This window comes from Nanorana parkeri, unplaced genomic scaffold (assembly GCF_000935625.1).
Source record: "Nanorana parkeri isolate BGI_ZX_2015 unplaced genomic scaffold, ASM93562v1 scaffold339, whole genome shotgun sequence".
Lineage (NCBI taxonomy): Eukaryota > Metazoa > Chordata > Amphibia > Anura > Dicroglossidae > Nanorana > Nanorana parkeri.
In genome coordinates, this window is record NW_017306607.1 from 97,969 (window position 1) to 105,119 (window position 7,151).

The 7,151-nt window shown below is 42.0% G+C and overlaps 1 protein-coding gene across 3 annotated transcripts in view; it reads left to right on the plus strand.

Annotated features, from left to right (window-relative positions):
* Positions 1-7,151, plus strand: part of DLK1 (delta like non-canonical Notch ligand 1) — a 45,498-nt gene that overhangs the window by 2,563 nt on the left and 35,784 nt on the right. The window lies entirely within an intron of this gene.

A 7,151-nucleotide genomic window follows, 5' to 3' on the forward strand; every position in this document is an offset into this window, starting at 1 on the left:
AAATATTAATATACAAAAATGTATTGTATTGTTACTAAATCTTTCAGCAATTCTCCATTACATGGTTCCGTGTTGAAAATTGTATATGCATAAAATATGCTGCCATGTGGATATTGCCTTAGCAACCTTAGCATTAGATTGGCATTCCAAGTTTAGCGTTTGGGTCAAGAGAAACTATAAAAGGTTTTGGGTTGATTCATTTTTTTTACGTAATTTCTCAATTTACGTAATTACGTACATTTTTTCAAAAATCTAGATAAACACAATCCATGTTTTACAAATAAAACAGTTAATACAGGTAAATCGTCCCACAGCACTATGGGTTAGCTAAAGAGCAGCACAGTACAAACAGCCTGCATTGAGCCACGGTTGGTCTGGTTGATACTTCTGGATGAAGCAATCTAATAAGGAAAAGTCACTGCTCTGACTCTTATCTGTATGTGTTTTTAGATTGAGGTACTGAGGTCTGTAAAGAACAAGCTTTTCACAGCAGGTGGAAAGTAGCCAGAAAAGAGGAAAACATGAAAAGGAGCCCAAAACTCCAACTGGCTAAATCATTTCAATATACACCATTTCATATTTACCCAGGAAAACAAAATGTGCTCACAATAGAGATATTACCCTTTTCTATGACCGGATGTCCATTGTCACTGGGACTGAAAATGAGGAAATATCCAATATTTTGAGTTTACACCAGTCACCAGAATAGGAACACCTCCAACGTGTGGAACACCTCCAATGGGGACACCTGTTCCGGTGACATTTGTCCATGAGCGGGATCTACCGGGATTTCATCTCACTTCCTGTTTTTGCCTACAGGAGGAGAGGTAGTCAAAGGAAATGTCAGGATTGTGACACAGATGGTGAAAAAACCCCCCACCTGAAAAGGGGTTTTAATAATTCCCTACAAAATAAAGAAAAAAAAGTTTTTTTGCATTCCTCAGGACAGACATTGGCAGCATTAAGCAGACAGTTTTTCTCTATCATCTTTCGTCCTCTGTCCAAACCTGAATTATTATTATTATTTTTTTTGGAGAGGGGGGGGGCTATGCATACACTTTAAGGGTTCCACTTATAAATCTTTTCAAACAAGATTCACCCAGGATTCAAATGTTTTATAATGTAAGTTTATAGGAAAAATGTGTAAATTCTTTGGAGGGAGCTTCTTTATAGCTATGTACATTTTGGTGTGGTGGTCATTAGGGGAACTCAGGGAATTTGCAATGATGGTGCCGAAAGCCATGTCCTAAGAACTAATGAGCTGGAAAATAAGGGATGTCATGATATACCGATAGAGCTAGTAGCAGCTAGTTACATTCAACTAGACTTGTTCTGTAATGTATCTGTGCCACTTCTTCAGTTCTAATGAGTGGTAGAAACTTCCCCCAGCTTTTGTCCACACAGGTAGCACAGACACTTGAGTCCAATCACCATGAAATGTGACAAAGTATTTGTTGACTGTGCAAAATATACATTCTGAGTTATGTTCCTGACACTCATTAGGACTGAAGAAGTGACTTGGAGAAGCTACAAATTGTCTTCAACATTACAGAACAAGTCCAGTTACATGCGACTAACCATTAATAGCGATACCATGACATGGATAAGTTTCTGAGAACCTTCACAGAGATATGATGGGACAGTACAGAGTATTGTAGATTGTTCTGGAGTCAAGAGATTCAATATCCTTCTTCTATCAGCTCCCTAAACGTATGGACATGTGGTAGCGATGGGGCTTATTTACAAAGAGTTGGATCTCTGGGTTGCATTTGCCCAATCTAAAAAAACGATTTGCCATCAGTTGCTGAATATTCACCTATTCTGAGCCCCTAACATCGAATTCTTGCCAAAAAGTGTCCAGTAACTTTCACCACCATTCGGAAGTGGCCTTAGTTAAAGACACATCACTTAGAGGAACTTCACCCTTATTTTAAAAATGGCAACAAAAGGCACCTTTAGAAATGTTTAGTAATCACAATCTACAGACAGATACTTCTAGATAGTTGCCGTCTTTTTATTCTGTGAATACCTTATTTTTTTTCTTTTCCTACCCATTCTTCTCACAGCGGACATTTTTACTAAGGGCAGATGAATCCATCTCCCTTTACCTTCTGGAACTCTTGGTGTGCCTCCTGGAACATGTATAGATGTGTAGAAGGAAAGAGGCTCTAGTGTTTCTAGAGTCACACAATATGGATGTTCAGGATATTTAGAACATTCTTGATGGAGGCCCACAGACAGGGACCTCCCAAGCAGATAGACGTCTCTGCAGAGGAGACAGTGTTTGGCCAAACACTCTTGCAGACACTTCAATCTAATGTATAATCTGTAAACTATAATTACTCTCTAGGAGTCCAAACACTCTTGCCGGGGAACCAAGTGACAATTTATGAAGCCCTGGTGAAGGGGGATATTGTGGACTACCGAAACGCAGTGCCCATTTTATCACATCTATCCTTTTAAATTAACTATTGCTCTGGACTTCATCACTTGTGGTGGATTTGTTTGATCCTGGAACATGTGACAATGCATAGTATCTGAAGGGGGGCGGATGTCTTTCCCCTGAGATCCTGTTTACAGATGATATTTCCAGGACAGCACTGGTGATGTAGCCTTCCCTGGATGCATTTGTGAGGCCAGGGCTACATCACCAGTGCCTCACTCAACTTGGATGTAGAAAAACAATAAGGAATGGAAGATGATTTCATATCGCCATGCAGAGCTGCATGCTAATGTGCTTTTTTTTTTTTACTGAAAATGGGGTGAATGTCCACTTTAACATTCACCATTAGTAGGTGGATCCAAGGATGCTGCTAATTGCTCATAGAGATTCACATGTACATGATAAACAAGGCTCGACATGGCCATCTTTTATAACTATATCACACTGTTCTCAGTTCGCTGGCGGTTTAAATGGCTCCGTATTGCAACACATAATTGCCACTTGCTCAGCTCTACCCAAATCAATTATTTACATCGCGCTCCCCGCCTGCATAAATCTTATTTCATGGATAAATCTTATTTCATGTTGTTTTTATTTTCTGCAAAACCGCTGGTATTTAGAATGCCACCTACAGGGTCTCGCTAGAAAAATATAAATTCATTTTAAAATCAAGCCCACATAAAAAGGCCATTAGGAGAAACCCATTTAACAATTACTTTGGCGACATTGTTATAAGTAGGTTCTACGCTTGTTTCCTAATTCAGGAAATCGATTTCCAAGTAGAATTACTGCTGGCTCGCTCTAGTCTCTCACAAACAAAGAGCTTGTTGCATTAAAGGGCCAGGATTTGTGTCACAACAATCCCTTTTCAAACTGGTCTTGGAAGCTTGAATCAAGACTGGTGAGAATAAATATATATAAGAAAGTTGCACAGTAACACACTTCCTGTTCTAGAGTGACAACAAGCTCTCACTGCATTGTATCTATCAAGGAACAGCATGGTCTCAGTAGGACAGTAAGGCCTGGTTCACACCTGGGCGTTTTACAGCGCGTTCCTACTAGAGGTGCACCGAAATTAGCGCTCTCGTCCTGCAGCGCTCGGCCGGCTGTCACCTTCTTTTCTCCCCGCTGGAACAGCGGCCAGCAGGGAGAAAAGAAACCAGGGATGCGCCGACGTATCGGCCGAAACATGGCTCTTTCGGCATTATGCCAAAAGTGCAATTTTCGGCCGATATGTTTTGGCGGCCGATATATCGGTGCATCCCTAGTTCCTACGCTCTGTAAAACGCTCAACATGGGAAAACCAATGATTGCCTATGGGCATGGTTCCCACCTGGGCGTTTTACAGCGCGTAGGAACGCGCTGCACAATGCCCTAATGCGGAAACGCGCGTTTGTCGCGAATCACGGTAAAAACGTGCGGCACGAAACGCGCTACAAACACGCATATTCGATACGCCGAGGTGTGAACCCAGCCTTAGCCTGAGAAAACTACTAAATATCTCCCCTTCTCCAGAACATAAGTGGGAGATGATCGATTATTTATAGAAGTAACATGGACAAGGCTGATAACACTGCACTGTCTACTAGAATGTGTACTGGACTGCACTGAATTTCTTAAGGAATCAAAAAGGTATTTTTTGCAGTTGTGGAACAGACATAACACCACACTTTCAATGGTATATTTTGCGGACCAAAAAGGCAGCAAATAAGAGACGGCCTTTTAATTTAATGAGCAGCATTACTGACCAATAGGGAGACATGAGAAGAGTCAAAGCCAAACTCAACTTTATCAGGACAAATTTGAGTTTCAGCAGCTGATGTCTTGGGAACTATTTGATACATTGTTTTCAGTGAAGGTCACCTCTACTTATGTATTTTCTCATCACAACTCATTAAAGTGGAACTATGGACAGGATAAATCCATATATGATGCAGTCTGTCAATATAATAAACACCACAAATGTTGGTTTTCTGTGCCCCTTGTAACATATTTCTATTACTTGTTGAGCCATTACTTTCTAAGCCACATCTTCTCTAAATTCGGGTCCAACACTTTTTTTGTGCCGGGCAGCTGATTACTGGGGACCGGCAGCATGAAATTAAAAAGTAAAAGCAATCTCTACATCGTTTTGCAGCATTCTACATCATCTGCCGTCACACTTCACAAATTGGCTTTAGACAACTAAACCAGCTTGTCTGGTACAAGACTGATGATTGACTAATCATCAAACTTATTTCGTGTTGCAATTCTCAGACAGGAATATCCTTGGAAGAGCTTTCCGGGGTTATACATAGCCAGAGCCCCAACTGGTTCCTCGATTCTTTCACAACTGTTGTGTTGAAGTCTATATTGCATTTGAATATGTTGCACATGTTAAACACTATTAAAAAGGAAAATTAGGAAGCCCAATCACTAAAATCTTATTTAAGCTTCACGTCATTTCAACAGTAAATTTTCTTAACATCTTCCATTAAAACAATTCCTGGTGATCCTGCCATGAAGGTCCTTGTCCAGGCACTTCCCCATCTCACCAATGTGCTCCTGCATTGTCATCCCATTACACTGGCTTCTAATGGAGATCACAAGTATCCATTTTAAGACCTATTATGCAGAAATGGTCCACCAATGATGCCATCATGAATGCCGTCATGCAGACATTGCTGGAGTCCATGTAGACAGAAGGTGGCTGTTAGGAGGCTGCAAGACATCAGCAGCACTGAGCTGCAACTAAGGATGAAGCTAAATGAAAACATTGTATTTAAAATAATAATAATAATAATTCTACTTAATTTACTCCAAAAAAACAACAGGTGGGGCAAGCAGGGCCGGATTTCCCACAAGGCCAACCAAGGCCAGGCCTCGGGGCAGCAGGGAGTAGAGGGGCAGCAGTGCTGTGGAATTCCTATCTCCCGATGTCCGGGACATGCAGTTCCGGGCGCCGGGCGGGTAGTTGTTTTCTACATTTAGCCCTACTGCTGGCAAGCAGAGCTAAATGTACAGCATGGAAGCTTCTGCGTGTTTTGTACAAGTAATCCCGCCGATGTCGCCAACATCACTTGTATGCAGCCTGCAGGTCTGCCATTCTCCATGAGTGGGGGATTCGGCTGCTAGGGGAACCTTGCCTTGGGGCAGCATAGAGAGTAAATACGGCCCTGGGGGAAGGGACCACCCTTTTAATTTGGTGTTAAAAGAGCTGTTAGGAAGTATATACTGTACATACCTACCCATCAAAAAACACTGTTATAAGCTATGTGAAATGCATGCGGCAGTGTCTCCAATGCGTGAAACAGTAATGTAGCGGTTATATACAGATACCTTTTTACGTCATCTTTCATCTATGGCAAGGCAAATTAGGAAATCCTACATTTGCTGGGTGTTTTTCAGTTTTATATGCATGATGGTTGTCATGGAGTAGTGGTCAAAAGTTGGTTGACTTTTGCAGAGATCTTGGGGAGCGCTCCTTTTCATTACTCCATAGGTTTTCAATGTCTGTCCTTAGTAGCGAATGGAGGGGAACACTAGGGTTGGGACTCTACAAAAGGAATCTCAGAACTTGATACAGAGAGTGGAAAATAGGAGAGCCAATGTGACAGTTGGGTGAAAGGGCCTTCTAGGGTTATCTGTGGCCAGGCAGTGCAAGTTGAGAGTCTGATCTGACCTCAGTCATCGGCACTTATCTCTTGAGTCACAAGGAGGTATAGGGCATGTTCACCCTAAGGCTTGGTTCACACCTAGGCGTATGGAATATGTGCGTTTGCCGCGCGTTTCGTGCCGCGCGTTTTTACCGCGCTTTGCGGTAAAATGAAACGTTCGACAAACGTGCGTTTCCGAGGGCTATCCCGCTGTATCCCAATGGATACGCACGACAAATACGCCCCAAAGAAGCTCCTGTACTTCTTTGGACATAGGGCGTTTTGCAGCGCGTTCCTACGCACTGTAAAACACCCAGGTGGGAACCATGCCCATAGGCAATCATTGGCTTTCACGTGTCGAGCGTTTTACAGTGCGTAGGAACGCGCTGTAAACCAGGCCTTACTGTCCACCTGTGCCAAAACACAATACAGGATTTGTGCTAGGTTGGGGAAAAACTGAATGCAATCTACTTTAGTGACAATGATACTGTTGGATTTGTTGCCATCCGTGTTTTGTAATAAAGTGTTCAAAAGTGTAATTTTGTAGTAAATTTTTACTGACTAAGGGCCTGATCTACTAAAACTCCTGCGAAAAATGTAGGAACTGCACAGTGCTGAATGTGATGGACAGAAGCCTTTTTTCAAAACTAATTAACTATTTATGTGTTACCCTACGGAGTCCAAGCTAATTCCCCCTAGAAGCTCAGTGTCTGCTACATCTATACATAGCTAAAAGGCTCTCTGGCTAATGAATCTGTGCCTGTTTTCCAGGAATCAATATTCTCGCTATAGATTTTTCTTTTTCGAGAATTCTTGGCTTTTTGCAGAAGAACACAAATAAATGGCAATTTATATAATTAGCTTACCAGTCCTTAGATGAGGCAGCTGCATTAGCTGCAAAATGTTTAGGCTTTTTCCCCTTTTATTTCAGAGTTGATAATCCTGCAAATATTATCACTCACTCACTACAATGTATCTTTAGGGAGAGCCATGGTTGCCCTTGTTCATCTCCATTACTAGGTATGGGAAGGGGGGGGGGGGGGGGAGGGGGGGATAATTTCCCATTTTTTTCC